The following is a 17,131-nucleotide window of genomic DNA, read 5'->3' on the forward strand; positions in this document are numbered from 1 at the left end:
TTCCGATGATATATAAGTTGTTTCCCTCAAAGTATTTTCCTTCTTTTACCCCTCATGTGTCCCCATTTCTTTGCAATCTTTCTCTCTCTGTTCTCCTTTGCTTTCAGATGACTTTTTGTCGTTCTCTACTACTTTTTTTCTGTTTTCCTCTCAACATTGGAGGCTACTGCTTTAAGGGTGTTTCCTCTCTTCTTTCCCACGGGATTTTTCGTGGGAGTCAATTTGTGGGTGAACCTCAGTATGTCGAGATGCAAGCGGATGAATATATTGCCAGATTCTCACCACAATGCAGTTTTTTAAAAAAACGTTAAGAGACTGTATTTACAGATGCTTCATAGAGAAAACCTTCAGAAGCCCCCAGGTTTCGGAGTGGATCTCTAAATGCGTACCAATGTATCAGGTGCAGCGTGGTGCAGTTTTCTTCAGCCACATCCCTCACGCCCCACTTAAGGAGGTTGCCATTCATTGGCTCCTCTGTGGTTCAGGTTTTTACAAGTAGAGCCAAGTCCTCAGGCATCTACTCTTCTTTATCATCCTTTCCCCCAGGCCGGACAGCGCCACACCGGAACAGCCCTGAACCAGCAGCGCACATGCAGTTGGCAGCGGCGACAGAAGGTCTGTGCAAGTTTAGCAAACGAGCAACCTGAAAATTCATCCTGCCCGCAGGCCACCGGACAGGCCACAGCCAATCCAGAGCTAAAGCGGGTTGTTCCAAAAAAAAGAGTTCTGAATCCACATCTTACAGGGAATCACTCTAAGCAGATGGCATTTTTCTATAGAACAATAAATACACTGTTTGGGGTTTTCATTCCTAACCGGAGTCAGACTTCAAATGAATCATAAACATGACCAGCAATGTCTTTAAAGTGAAGGTACAGTAACTGTAAACTACTGGAAAAGCTAGTGAAATTCCAAGTCCTAAGAAATAGATTTTAAATGTATAATTTACATGGATGATTATGTTATAAATCCCTGTTATAAAGTGTCTCTCCAAAGACCGAAGACTCTCCTTAATTTAGTTTAAACCTAATGTTCTAGGTAGAAAAACTACAGGCCAGGGGCTTCCTTGGTGGTGCAGTGGTTAAGAATCCACCTGCCAATGCAGGGGACAGGGGTTCAAGCCCTGGTAGGGGAAGATCCCACATGCCACGGAGCAGCTAAGCCTGTGCGCCAAAACTTCTGAGCCTGCGCTCTAGAGCCCGCGAGCCACAGCTGCTAAAGCCCGCGCGCGTAGAGCCCGTGCTCCGCAACAAGAGAAGCCACCGTAATAATGAGAAGCCCACGCACTGCAACGAAGAGTAGCCCCCACTCGCCGCAACTGGAGAAAGTCCACGTGCAACAACGAAGACCCAAAAGTAGGCAAAAATAAATAAATAAAATAAAAATAAAATTTCATCATATTACTAACATAAGTTCAGCATAAACCCTCTTGTAAGTAGGTGTTAAGCTGAATGTAAAAGAGAAATTCTGAAGGATTTTTCTGCAAGCATGTCTCAAGTATCTGCCCTCAAAGCTCTCTTTTAAAAGAAAAGTAGCAAATAGGCTATTGAGTTTCACAAGTATCTTCACACAAATAGTTCCTCCCCACTGGCCACAACCGCGCGGCTCAGACTTTGGAACAAAACTTCGAAAAACATCCTTTATTTTTCAAACTGTAGTTTTGCTTTTGGAGATGCAACATTGCCTTGAGGAAAGTATTGGGTTGGCCAAAATGTTCAGTCAGGTTTTTCCATAAGGTGTTACAGAAAAACCAAAACAAACTTTTTGGCTAACCCAATAATTTGGATTGGAATCCTATTTTATTTGAATCTTGGTTTCACTAATTATTGGTCTTAAGCTAGAGCAGGTCCTGTGAGCCTCTGAGCCTGTTTACATACCTGTGAAATCATAATACAATAACACTGGCCCACCCACCTCACAAAGGATGTTTAAAGCACCCACTATAATAATATATAAGAAAATAATTTGCAAACTTTGGTTATGATCCTTGTGGATATTTCACATATCACCCAAATACTGTCCTGATAGTGTTTCATAACAATTTTCACTCATAGTGGGTTTTTTAAAAAATTTTTCCTAGCTACAGGATAACTCTATTAAGAACAAAGACTAGATTGTGTGAGAAATTCATGTATGTTGCTATAAGGATCAAACTGTGACTGTCTCCTTAGTGAGGAGGTACGTAAATGTTCTACAACAAGGGATGAACTGGAGATTTTCAACAATAAGTTCCTGCCTTTATTAAGGCAATTCTTGCCAACAGAATCTTCCATCAGGGCAGCTCTGGGTGCCAGCAGCTCCAGGGTGGTTGTTCTTAAAGGATTAACTCCTAGCAAAGACCTTCTATGTAATTCTCATTTGCTCCCTAGAGGTCCCAACACCTTCTCTTAAGAGTGACTCTGGTCAGCTCTCTGAAGGACCTCCACCTTTCTTGTCAATTCCTAGTCCAGTGTCACTGTCTCAGTACCATCTGTCCAACAAGTATTTATTAAGTTCCCACAATTTGCCCAACACTGTGTTTAATGCTAGGGATAAAAGAATGCAAAGCAATATGAGAAACTTATAGGCTAATGTTAGCTACAGACTCACCTCCAGAGACAGATATGCCTAGCTGACATTCAGGTGACTGCCAACTCATAAGGATCCCAGCTAAAACCAGAACTAGAAGATTATGAGCTAAATAAATGTATATATTTTTAACTCACTAAGTTTTGGGGTGGTTAGTTAAATGGCAAAATCTGATAAAATAATGATAAAACAATGGATGAAATAAATATTGTTCATAAGAAACTATGCTAATTATATTGTTGATGGTGATAGAAATAGCCAGTACTATGGAGCAAATACAGGGCATCACAAATGGCACATTTAACCAGAGATGTTTAGGTTTTACAGCAATGCATTTTTAGCTCTTTCAGCTCAGGCTGTCATAACAAAATACCATAGACAGGGTGGCTTAAACAACAGAAATTAATTTTCTCACAGTTCTGGAGTCTGGAAAGTCCAAGATCAAGGTGGCAGCTGATTCAGTTTCTGGTGAGAGCTCTCTTCCTGGCTTGCAGAGGGTTATCTCTTCATTGTGTCCTCACACGGCGGAATGAACTCTAGTGTCTCTTACTCTTCTTTGTAAGGACACTAGCCCTACTGGGTTACGGGCCCACCCATATGACTTCATTTATTCTTTATCACCTCCTCACAGGTCTTATCTCCAAATACAGTTACATTGGGGGTTCGGGCTTCAACATATGAATATGGGGGAAACATAAATGTTCAGTCCATAACAGCTCAAAAAGCACTATTATTGTTGAAATTCCTATAGAAAAATTCACTTTGTTATTGCAAGATTGAAACTTTCTAGTCCTTAACTCCTTTTTCCCTGTTAAACAATTACTTTTAATAAGAAAATTTCTTAGGAATGCAACTTTTGCAATATTAAGCTGAACATATAAAACTAATTCTCTCTAAAATTTTTGCTATAGAACCCAATATTTTATGAAGAAAAAGCATTATACTTGAAGAAATAACTTGAGCTTTAGTAGTTTTTTAGAAGTGAAGGTAGTCTTTAAAACAAGTAAATCAGGGACTTCCCTGGTGGCGCAGTAGTTAAGAATCTGCCAGTGCAATGGATACTGGTTTGAGTCCTGGTCTGGGAGGATCCCACATGCTGTGGAGCAACTAAGCCCGTGCACCACAACTACAAAGCCAGTGCCACAACTACTGAATTCTGCATGCCTAGAACCCATGCTCCACAACAAGAGAAGCCACTGCAGTGAGAAGCCTGCGCACCACAACGAAGAGTAGCCCCCACTCACCGCAACTAGAGAAAGCCCGTGCACAGCGATGAAGACCCAATGCAGCCAAAATAAATAAATAAATTTATTTTTAAAATAATAAAAATAAAACAAGTAAGTCATATTTGATGTTTTACTCCTTAGAAAAACAATCCTCCAAGGTCCACAAACTTATCTCATTTGGCATTTTTATTATTTCCCTTTCTTCTCATATATTTTTATTTTTACATTTTAGAAATAAAATGTCAACTTGTGATATTATTTGAATAACAAAATAGAAACAGTTATATTAAGTAAATGGCAAAGAATGTTTAAAGCCTGTTAGATATTTGTTTATGCTTAATGCAATAAGGCAGACAGAGAAAGACAAATAATGTATATCACTTATACATCGAATCTAAAACATACAACAAACTAGTGAATATAACAAAAAAGAAGCAGACTCACAGATAGAGAGAACAAACTTGTGGTCACCAGTGGGGAGAGGGAAGCAAGGGGGGGCAAAATAGGTGTAGGGGATTAAGAGGTACAAACTACTATGTATAAAATAAATAAGCTACAAGGATGCATTGTACAGCACAGGGAATATAGCCAATATTTTATAATAACTATAATTGGAATATAACCTTTAAAAATTGTGAATCACTATGTTTTATACCTGAAATTTATATAATATTGTAAATCAACTGTACCTCAATTAAAAAAAAGAAAAGTCTATTAGGTATTTGAATACTATAAGTTTACCACAATGCATATAAAAAGACATTTTTGCAAATTTTGTATTTCTCATGGCACCATGCTACAAAAGTATCACTGCTATACTGTTTCACATTTGAAGTGTTTTGTATTTTATTAAGCAAAGAAGGCTAACGTATACAACATAGTGGCTACATCTTAAAACATAAAAGAATGGCCTATTCAATTCAATAAGTATTGTTGGTTGTCTACTATTATATTATTTCCTTTTTTTATACACCAACATGAAGTCAATAGATATAGATTATACCCTACCCTGATATCATGAAGATATTTTGCTGTGTTGATAATTTTGCCTTTCACTTTCAGGTCTTTAATCAACCCAGGGTTCATTTTATGTATGATATAAAGTAGGATTTTTATTTGTTGTTCATATGAATACAGGTGTCCTGAATAGAATTTATGAAAAAGATTGTCCATCCTCCACTAACCTTCCATGTCATCCCTGTCATACATATATCTATATGTGTGTGCATCTGCTCTTGGGCTCTCCATTTTATTTCATTAGCCGGTCTATATCTATATCCATGCCACATTATCTTAATTAATATAGCTTTATAATGTCTTTTTTTAAATCTAATTTCCCCTCTTCCTACCCCCCACAACTCTGGTAATTACAAATCTTATTTCTTTTTCTATGAGTTTGTTTGTCTGCTGAAGTGTAATTGACCTACAATACTAAGTTAGGTCCTGGTGCATAACACAGTGTTTCCATATTTCTATACATGTGTATCTAGGCAATAAGTCTTAATATACAGTAGAGCAATTATTTGCAAGACTGTATTTATATGCAGTCTCTTGAATTTACATATGCTTTTTTTATCAGCTTGTCAATTGTTATGGAAAAAACATGCTATGATTTTGACTAGGATTGCACTAAATCTATAAATCATTTGGAGATAAAATAAATTAATATAATTTATCTTTTCATTTATTTAGGTATTGTTTAATATCTTTCAATTATTTTTTAAATCTCCTCATAGAGTTCTTGAACATATTCTGTTAGATATGTTTTTATATAATTTGTATGCTTGGTGCTATTATAAATGGTATCTTTAACTTTTTTGTCTGTATTCTTACTATTTATTACTCTTCTATAGGGACGTAATTATTTTACTGTACAGACTTTCATTTAGCAACTTTGCCTTCCTCTTTTATTAATTCGAGTAATTTATTTGTAGGCACTTTGGGTTATTCCTTGTACAATTATATGATTTGCAAATAAGTTCTCACGTTTTTGTTCTTTTCTATCCTTAAACACATTTCTTTTTCTTGTCATACCACACTGTCTAGAAACACTGGTAAAATATTGAACAAAAAAGGTAGTCCTTAGAATCTTGGTCTTTCCCCAAACTCAGAGATCGAGGCTTCAGTTTGTTCTCACTGTATATAAAGTTTACTGTTGATTTTAAGTCAGATTAAGAAAGTTGCCTTCTGTTTCTAAGCTGCCAAGAACATCAACATCAATGAATATTATACTTTATTGAGTGCTTTTTCTGCAACTCTTGTAATTTTATGGTCTCCTTTAATCTTGTATTATGGCAAATTATATTAATATACTTTTTTTAATATACTTTTTAATATTAATACAAACTTATCTTCCTGAAATAAACTCAACTTTGTCATGGTGGATTATACCATTATGACTTATAAATGTTCTAAATTCTTTTTGTAAGTATATTATTTATGATTTTTGCATCCTTGCCTCATAAATAAAATATGCTCATGTCTTTGTTACCTGACTATCTTTGTTGCATTTTGGTATTGAAATTACACTAGCTTCATAAATAAATTTTTAGTGCCCTGGAAGAGTATGATTAAGCTTGAAATGATTTGTTCCATGAACACTAGTTTGAACATATCGATAGAGAGAATGTGTGCTTGGAATTTTCTTAGAGGGAATATCTTTGGCTACTGATGCAATTTTTTAGTAATTATAGCACAATCCAGATCTTCCAACTGTTTTTTAGGTAAATTTGCTAATACATATATATATATATATATTTTATAGAAAGTTATCAATTTAGTTAATATTTTAAGTCAATTAAAGCATAAGGTTAAAGCATAAAGTTTTCATAAAACTGTCATAAATGTTAAAATTCCTGGAAATATCCAAATAAGTTATAAACTCACGTCCAGACAAAAAATCTGCACATGAATGTTTACAGCAGCTTTGTTCATAATTGCCGAGACTTAGAAGCAACCAAATGTCCTTCAATAGATGAATGGATAAGTAAATCATGGCACATCTGTATGATGGGATATTATTTAGCAATAAAAGTAAATGAGCTATCAAGCCATGAGAAGATGTGGAGGAACCTTAAATGCATATTGTTAAGTGAAAGAATTCAATCTGAAAAGTCTACATACTGTATGATTCCACCTCTGTGACATTCTGGAAAAGATGAAACTATGGAGACAGCATAAAGAGCAGTGGTTGCCAGGGGTTTGGAGAAGGGAAGATGGGATGACTAAGTGGAGCGCAGAGGGTTTTTCAGGGCAGTGAAACTATTCTGAAATATACTGTGACAGTGAATAGGTGTCATTATACGTTTGCCAAAACCAATAGAATATATCAATACAACACAAGACATGAACCCTGATGTAAACTATAAACTCTGGTTGTTAATAATGAGTGAATAAAGGCTAATCAGTGATAATAAGTGTTCCACACCAATGCAAAATGTTAATAATAAGGGAAACTATGTTCAGGGAGGAAGGGGTATCTGGGAATTCTCTGTATGTTCTGCTCAATCTTCTGTAAATCTAAAACTGAATTTTAAAATAGTCCATTAAATAAGTTAATTAATAAATAAGCATTACATTCATTTACTTTTTCCCATATGATGTTTCCTAGTTTCCTTTAGAATTGCATTAATCTTTGAACATATGTTTCCATTACTATATTACATTTTTATAAGGATGGAATCCAAAGCTAAGTCCTGGATCCAGTTTCCTCTTTTACAAACTCTTTCTGTATAATTAAAACACCACATTTTTTCCCTAATTGACTCATTTTTATGAATATGTTACTTTGATAGACAGTTTTGAGAAACGTTCTCAAAACTGTAGGTTTCCTTCCTGAATAACGTTTTTTTAAAAAATTAAAGTTTCATTATTGTTGGCAAACTGTGACATTTTTTAAGGTCAATAACATTTGTTAAGCACCAGCTACACCAACTAAGATAATTCTTAGCTTACCTTAGTGCACATTTGCCTGAAATGGTCAATTTAATAAATTTATTTATTTATATTAACATAGCGGTCACATAAATCCTTCAGAGCAGATATTCCACAACTTTAGATAAGTTCCATAACTCTGATGGATTGATGATATTTTTCCAATGAGCATGGGAAACAGAAAGAACCAATTCAAGCAATTAAACAAAGACATATGGCTCAGGACACATTGAATGTCCAATGCTCTCTTTCCTATTGAATGCAGCCCATCTGCACAAAGATGAAAGTTATGCATGCGGCCCTCTAATTACCTGAGAGAATCTGGTTATGTTTTATTTGAGATGTTTAGTTAATATGATTTTCCTAAACTTCAGAATTTAATCCACTTTTTTCCTTTGGCAGCTATTTTTCCCTCAAATTACAGATGATCTACAAAGTTAAAGGAAGTCGTAAGTTTGATTCTTCTGCATTGACTTAAGCAGCAAGTTTGAAATATCAGGATTATTTTATGAGATTCCCTACAACTAAGCAGAAAATTTATTTGCTACTATTAGTTATCTTTTTTAAAAATATTTGATTAGAACGAACATTCTTTTGTTTATTCTTTCTTTTGTTTATTTGATTTGGAGGAACTATATGAATGAAGGACAGAGGAAAAATAAACTATCGTAATACATAAAGTTTGAGGTTTAGTTTATAATTCCAAGCTCTTTTATTTCGGATAAACTTGAAACTAATTGAACTATTTCTACTTCAAACTCCTAAATATCAGGAACTATGATACTAACAGTAAGAATGAAGAAAATAAAGAGTCTTTTTTCCATCCTCTGGGCATGTGGTTATGTATTGGACTTCATTGTATTTTCTTACCTGTAAGTCTCAGGCACAGAATTTCTACTATATAGCTATTTGCTAACAAAATCAGTTAGTGGGCTTCCCTGGTGGCGCAGTGGTTGAGAGTCCGCCTGCCGATGCAAGGGACATGGGTTCGTGCCCCGGTCCGGGAAGATCCCACATGCCGCGGAGCGGCTGCGCCCGTGAGCCATGGCCGCTGAGCCTGCACATCTGGAGCCTGTGCTCCGCAATGGGAGAGGCCACAACAGTGAGAGGCCCGCGTACCACAAAAAAAAAAAAAAAAAAATCAGTTAGTGATCAAAGTCTAGAGCAGGAATTTTTTAGCTTTCTTGAATAAAGAAATGAATCATATTTCAATACTTATTTTTGTAAATGTCCTCTCAAAGGCGAAACTCACTAAAAATCAAATTTCTACACTAGGTCAGTTGCTTAGAAAACAGCTGTGGAATCACCGTGATTGAATCAGTCAGGTCTAAGCAGCAGAAGAACCCAGACCAAGTAGTCCAATAGAGGTTATTAATAGAGACCACTAGTTACAAAGGAATAGGAGGAGCTAAAGACACTGAGGGAATGGTGAGGACACTCAGAGTTCAGTGTCAGCACACAGAGATTAGTATCAGCCGAAAGTTCTTCTAGAGCTGAAGAGATAAAGGAGGTGATGCTACCAAAGGCCTGAATACAGAGCATCCAGACAGAAGCTGAACCCACAGAGGAGCAGTCACTCAGAGACCTGCCCAGTGGAAACTGTGACCACAGAGAGGTCTGCCAGAAAGAGATGAAATAATGGAGACTCAGATTATGCTAGAAATGCAGCCCAAAGCCAAGGGAGATGGCAAAGAAGTAACCTAGTTTCTCTCCCTTAGTCCTCCAAGTTCCCATTTTTGTCTCCCATTAGCCATATCTTTTCAGAAAACAAATGGCAAAGGGAGTGTGGAAAATCAAGTTCGTAGAGATCAGTACTTTGAGACTCCAAGTTCCCATTTTTGTCTCCCAGTAGCCATATCTTTTCAGAAAACAAATGGCAAAGGGAGTGTGGAAAATCAAGTTCGTAGAGATCAGTACTTTGAGACACTGAGTAGGAGTAGCAAATGGATCCTTTCTGAAAGTGAAGTAGTCATGATTTGGTGGAATTTGGCAAAATATGCAGAAGCTTGGACTAGGAAAGAAGGAAGAAATGTAGGATTGGAAATTCTCATAATAACTCTAAGAGTGACATTGTAACAGACAGGAATATTCACATTATTAGTGTTTATATTAAGCTTTATAGCAAAGAACAAAGGTTTCAAAAATGTTTTTAAAAATCTATGAGCTCTTGAATAAGTAATAAATCTTGCTTATGAAATTGTTGCCAAATTTCTTGTAATAGCAACCATTTGTTGAATGCTTATTATGTGCCAGGCATGGTGCTATACATGCGTTTTCTTATTTAATCCTCACAAGAACTCTATGAAGTAGATATGATTATCTACCTTCACTTTGTAGATAAAGGGACAAAGACTAAAAGAGGTTAAACAATTGTCTGAGTTTACAATGGTAGTAAGTGGGAGAGTTCCTGTTCAAACCCAATTTTCCCAATCTCCAAGCTGTCATGATCACCATGCAATTCTGCCCCAGTCAGTGCTGGCCAAATGAAGCTTCATTATGTTACTCATAATCACCTTTCTGGAGCAGATGGCTCTCTCCCACTTCCACAAGGCTGGCTCACAATAATGATGGTTAAAATTAAACAGGTGTTTATATCCAACCCACACACAGAAGATGAAATCATTCATACTTATATGACCAATGATTTGTTTAAAAGCTGTATGTACATTTTCTATCATCTCTGCACAGATGCAGGAAGGAAGCACCCATCTACTGGCAGTGATAACAAGCCTTCTCCTCACCCAAAGCAGCCTTGCAGACCTCCCCAGACTCCAGGCCCTTGCTGGTTTTGCCTTGCCAGCCCTGAAGTAGAAAGCGTCTGGTGGTCAACACTGGCACACATTGCTACCTTGCCCTGGCCAAAGGAGGCTTATCTGATGACTGTGTCCTCATTCTGCCCATTGGACACTACCATTCAGTGGAAGAGCTTTGGCAGAGGTGGTGGCAGAGGTGAAGTATAATGCTACACTGGGGCAGTTTGTTAAGAGTCGAGGGAAACGGTGTGTTCTATTTGAGAGAGATCGTTGCCAAAGCTACTCAAAACCCATCAACCCCCATCTTTAGCAGGAGTGTCCTTGCTCAAAACCTGCCAACTCCCCACCTTTAGCAGGAGTGAACATAAATCTTTAAGTTAAAGGGTCCAGAGGTAAGAAAAGAAGCTACACACACACAAAAAAAAAAAAAAACAGAAGGAACCAGCTGGGACCAAGATGGCAATGAATCTGACCTCCAACAGACCCTGAATCTCATTATACATTGATTTTACTATATCAGCATATTAAATGACACACCTACCAGTAGCCATGACCAGACATTAAGGACCAAAAAAGGATAAAAATGGGGTGGTATCCCACTCCCTCAAAATAGCCCTGTCCCTTCCCCGGCAGACTAATGCATATGCCTCCCCATCATTAGCCTCACTCCTCCTCCCTTTGTCTTTACTCTAAAATTAAATTCCTCTCGCCAGGTGGGTGAGAAGTTGATCTGTGAACTGCTTCTCCATTCTTTGGCCACTGAATAAAGCTTGTGCTGTGTCCATCTCACCTTCAGTTTTGTTATTCACGTACTTTAACCTGAACAGAAAAAGAACCTTCCCCTTCCAAAGCAGAGAGCCTCGGCCAGGCTTGGGCCTAAGCAGGGTCCATATGCCTTAATTCGGTAACAAGATAATAAGAGACATCACCTCCAGCACCAGGTCGTTCTTGTGCCATCAGCCAGGACACCACTGATGACATTAGAAATGCCTTCATTCCCCGGGCACAGGAACGACAGACAGTGCTCTCGGACACCCCAGCACTCTGCCGTGAAGCAGATGGCAGAGCCAGGAGCAGCAGCATATTTTTATGTTGTATTTGACTCGGGAGAGAAGGTTTTCCACAGAATTAAAGGAATTTTCCTTTGCAGTTTGGAAGAGAGGTCATGGCCAGTAAACCCATCCTTAATATTCCTGACAAGTCTGACTGAAGGCAGTGTCGGAGCTGCAAGCAAGAGGAAGAGAGCCTGACTCACCAGGCTTCATTCTGGATGACTAAGCAAAGGGAGAGGGGCTTTATGAACTTCACAGGAAGTACCAGCAGCCTGTTTTTAAAGAAACTACAGTCTCCCATGGGGACTGCGGCCCTGCTACTTTTTCGTGCATTCCCATGGAACCTACCTGCAGCAAAAGGCCTGAGATTGAATGGTTTTCAGAAGAAGTCACATTCTCGGATAAAAATCCAATATGTTGAAAGCATGTCTGTCACCCAGCTCCAAGTACAGCTTGTATTTATCAACATTTTCAAAAATGTTTAAAGTATCAAAATCCAAATGCTTTTCCATGAAAAAAAATATGTGTGATGGGTAGGAGCAACACAAATTCTGATATTTTTACTTTACACTAAATTAGGCAGGTATTTGGTTGGATATTTAAGCTTAAAGAGCTTGATTAATTAATACTTATCAACTTCTGATACACTATATAGGGTGTATGTGGTGTGTGTGTGTGTGTGTTTAGAAGGAAAGTGTGCAGTGTACTATACCAGAACTCTCTCAAAATTGGATAAGCCAATGGCATTTAAGAACCTTATTTTTAATGAGTATTAGTATTCAGAATAATAGAATATATGCTATATAGTAATGAAATTTAATCCTTATATATATGTATATAATGCTACCCAGGTTACACTGGACATGTTTCTCAAAGAAATGTACTTCGAAAAAAAGTAGTAAAGAGAAGAGTATCATTCTTCAGTTTCACCCATTGAGTATCATAAAAATATATTTTCCATCTCTGGGGCCAGCATGGCATTGGGTAAAGGAATTCAGGTGTCCCACCCGTCTCCTCCTTTTCCCTATAACCTTGGACATCTCACTTAGCCTTTCTTGTTCACAGTCATTTCTCCAAAGTGTGAGGCAATTACTTCCTCAAAATACATTCGAGGTAGGAAAATGTAAAACGAGATGGTTGATGTTAATGCACTTTGCAAATTATAAAATGCTATACAAATTTTTAAGTTACAACAAAAATTCTTCTGAGTTCTTATGTGCTGGTTTAGATATACAGACACATCTATTATAAATTATTTCAAGCATGTGTGCACGCGCGTGTGCACGCACGTGTGCGCGCACACACACACACATACACACACACCTAGAGGCCTGAGAACCAAGTGTCATGCCAAGTATGTGATGCACGCTTTTATATGTTAGGATGCATGGATTATAAGAGGTATGATAGCATACCTTGCCCTGGCCTCTATCCTACTGCTGATCTCTCTTACTATGTTAAACAAATAGACAGAATGGTGTGCCATTCACTGCTGGGAAAGGTATCTGTGGCAGAAAATCAATATTTCTAATTATATTGTGGTCCCCTCAAGGTTTTCCTTAGTGAGACTGGGAAAAAACACATTACCATCTCATCTCCATTTAGAAGAATATGGGATGGTACTTTCTCAGATAAATTACAAAAAGAACTTTCTCATGATTGACATCTAGAAAAATAATAAGAAACATCGATTGTCACAAACAGCAGAACTGTATTCACTACTATTTTAAATAATATTTCTCTATACAAGATAATTCTACTAACTGAAAATTGGAGAAATGAGAAATTTTCTATTTGGGGGATTTAATTCCAGCCAATTTATTTTCTTTTTTTGTCCAACACAAAAGTTCAAAATGCCATGTCCTCTGGTTGAATTATTAGGCCATCTTTTCTGTAGCTGTTGCCAAACAATTTATCATTATTAACTTTGCTTATTATTTCCTAGGTTTTTGTTTGTTTGTTTTAGATATGCCAGAGAGCAGTCTTTTTGATTGTCTTTATTTCATGGAAAATTCCAATCTACTCATTTATGTGTTGGTCTTAATTTTCTTCTTGACTTCGTAAAGTTTTTAGTTATTATTTTTCCTAAATTCTGAAATAAAATATGTCACACACCAAGTAAGGGGCATAGTACAGAAGGAAAGCTGTATGTGAAAATGCTTAAACTCTTGGACTTCAGAACATCTCTCACACATAATAGAGAAACATAATTAAATAGATTTGGCCACATGAAAATAATAGCTCCTGATTTGGAAGTGCTGATTATTATATTTTATTCTGGTTTATTTCCTAAAGCAGCAGAGGTTTGCATTTGTCTTTTGTAATCAACCTGAATTTATATTACAAATAAAACTGACAAACTTCTGGGCAGAATAAAGTGATTTATTTGGTACCGATACCAGGTTTCTAGATAGTGGGACTGGGAGGGTGTAATGGCTGACAATAGGGCTGGCGGTCTTTCAGTTTCAGATGACCAGGACATCTGTGGTGAAGCACAGGTGAACCATTAATGGTTCTAAATATAGCTCTGTTCCCTATTTAATTAGTATAAAAAATGTTCACAGATCACCCAATAATTTGTCAATTTTTATTTTAGGTATTATTGAGTTTTTGTCTTTTTCTATATCTTCATAGACATTTGTGCTGCCAGAATGATGACTGAAATACAGATTCAAACAGAAATTATAGAAAAGAGAGTAAAATATTCTTGAAGAATGAGAAATTCCAGTTGAGAGATGGAAGTAACTGTTTAACTTTAAAATGGGAAATTAAAGTCTCTAGTTACCTACTGTGGCATTTGAAAGGAATAAAACTGAGGCTTAAAATAACATTTATCGGCTCACAAATCTGCAGTTTGGGCTGCACTCCATTGAACAGTCTTTCTGCTAATCTCACCTGGGGTCACTCATGCAGTTTCTGGGATTGAGAGCTTTTCTGGGAATGGATGGTCCAAAATGCCTTCACTCATGTGTCTAGTGGTTATCCAAGACAGCCACCCAAGGCACCTCAATTATCCTATCCAAATTTTCTTATAGGGTGAAAGCAGATATTTTAAGGCCTCTCAGGATTCAGGCATACAAACCATACAAGGTCCCTTCTACTATTCTATTGGTCAAAACTAGACACAGGCCCATTCCAATCCAAGAGGTGGGAAAATAGATTCCATTTCTTGATGAAGAATAAGAAATTCACACTGCAAAGGGGCATGGACACAGGAGTATGATTCACTGGAGGGTCTTATTGCCCCAACCTATCAGTCAAGACATAAAACTACTTTTTCACAGCAATGATTATAACAACTTCTAATATGTATTGAAAAATTTACATGTGTCAAGCAACTTTTCTAAATAATTAACATATATTAGGGACTTCCCTGGTGGCACAGTGGTTAAGAATCTGCCTGCCAATGCAGGGGACACGGGTTCGATCCCTGGTCCAGGAAAATCCCACATCGCAGAGCAACTAAGCCCGTGAGCCACAACTACTGAAGCCCGTGTGCATAGAACCCATGCTCTGCAACAAGAGAAGCCATCTCAATGAGAAGCCTGTGCACCGCAATGAAGAGTAGCCCCTGCTCGCTGCAACTAGAGAAAGCCTGCGTGCAGCAATGAAGACCCAATGCAGCCAAAAATAAATAAAAATTTAAAAATATATATATATATATAAAATTTCAAGCAACTCTCTGAGATAGGTACTGATATTTTCATAATCTTATGGATGAGAAAATAAGATCATGCAGACATAAATGTATTAAAATTGTTTCAATAATTAAATAGTAGTAACATGATCCCAATGCAGAAGTAGACAGACATAATTAGAACAAAACAGAGAGTCCAGAGTTAGGCTAAACTATATGTGAGAATTCAATCTAATACAAAGCAGGCATTTTGCAAATCAAAACTACAGTCAGGATGGGCATCATCAAAATATCTACAAACAATAAATGCTAGAGAGGATGTGGAGAAAAGGGAACCCTCTTGCACTGTCAGTGGGAATATAAATTGATACAGCCACTATGGCGAACAGTATGGAGGTTCCTTAAAAACTTAAAATACCATACAACCCAGCAATCCCACTACTGGGCATATACCCAGAGAAAAACCATAATTCAAAAACAGTCATGTACCACAATGTTCATTGCAGCTCTATTTACAATAGCCAGGACATGGAAGCAACCTAAGTGTCCATCGACAGATGAATGGATAAAGAAGATGTGGCACATACATACAATGGAATATTACTCAGCCATAAAAAGAAACAAAATTGAGTTATTTGTAATGAGGTGGATGGACCTAGAGACTGTCATACAGAGTGAAGTAAGTCAGAAAGAGAAAAACAAATACCATATGCTAACAGATATATATGGAATCTAAAAAGGAAAAAAGGGGGGGGGTTCTGAAGAACCAAGGGACAGGACAAGAATAAAGACACAGATGTAGAGAATGGACTTGAGGACACGGGGAGGGGGGAGGGTAAACTGGGATGAAGTGAGAGAGGGGCATGGACATATATGCACTGCCAAATGTAAAACAGATAGCTAGTGGGAAGCAGCCACATAGCACAGGGAGATCAGCTCAGTGCTTTGCGACCACCTAGAGGGGTGGGATAGGGAGGGTGGCAGGGAGACTCAAGAGGGAGGAGATATGGGGACATGTGTATATGTATGGCTGATTCACTTTGTTGTGCAGCAGAAGATAGCACACCATTGTGGAGCAATTATATTCCAATAAAGATGTTAAAAAAAAAAAGCAGGCATTTCAAATTATTAAGATAAAGTATACTATGCAACAAATTCTTAAATTATTTGGTAATTGTTTCATAAAATAGATGATCAACAAAATGGTCAGTCATTTGGAAAAAAAGTAAACTCCTGATAGACATCTCACTCACCAAAATGAATACAAATAGATTGAATACATAAGTATATAAATATTAATACTATAGAAGCACTGAAACAAAGTGTGAGTAAATATATCTAAAATCTTAGACTGCTCAAGAACAATTTTTTGAGTTTTTTATTGACATATAGCTAATTTATAATATTATATTAGTTTCAAGTATACAATATCATGTTTCAGTATTTTTATAGATTATACTCCATTTAAAGTTACTACAAAACAATGGCTATATTTCCTTGTGCTGTACAATATATCCTTGTTGCTTATTTATATGATACATAGTAGTTTGTTTCTCTTAATCCCATATCCCTATCTTGCCCCTTCCCCCTTCCCAAACACATTTAGATCACAAAATCTTAGGGTAAGGCTGGCTATGAAAACCTGAACATCAGAAAAATAATTATAGATTTTATTACATAGCAATAATAATAGCTAAGACTCATTAATAACTTATAGGCAGTATTCAAAATGTTTTACAATTATTATAACATTTAACATTCACATAGTGTCTACAAGGTAGGTGCTAGCATTACTCACAATTTACATAGGAGGACACTGAGGTATAGAATCGCTAATTTTCTACTGTCACATAGCTTATACTTGGCCAGCTAGAATTGGAACCTCAGCACTTTGACTACATAGCCTGCGCTCTGCCATAAAAATAAAGTAGTTTTTTTAAAGGCCAAAAAAAAAAGAAAAAA

At 36.9% G+C, this 17,131-nt stretch overlaps 1 pseudogene; it reads left to right on the forward strand.

The window, feature by feature from the left end:
• The window catches only part of LOC136131865 (CWF19-like protein 1), a 35,947-nt pseudogene extending 23,930 nt beyond the window's left edge, over positions 1-12,017 (forward strand).
• Positions 12,018-17,131: the final 5,114 nt, after the last annotated feature.

The sequence above is a fragment of the Phocoena phocoena genome, chromosome 12 (assembly GCF_963924675.1).
Source record: "Phocoena phocoena chromosome 12, mPhoPho1.1, whole genome shotgun sequence".
Lineage (NCBI taxonomy): Eukaryota > Metazoa > Chordata > Mammalia > Artiodactyla > Phocoenidae > Phocoena > Phocoena phocoena.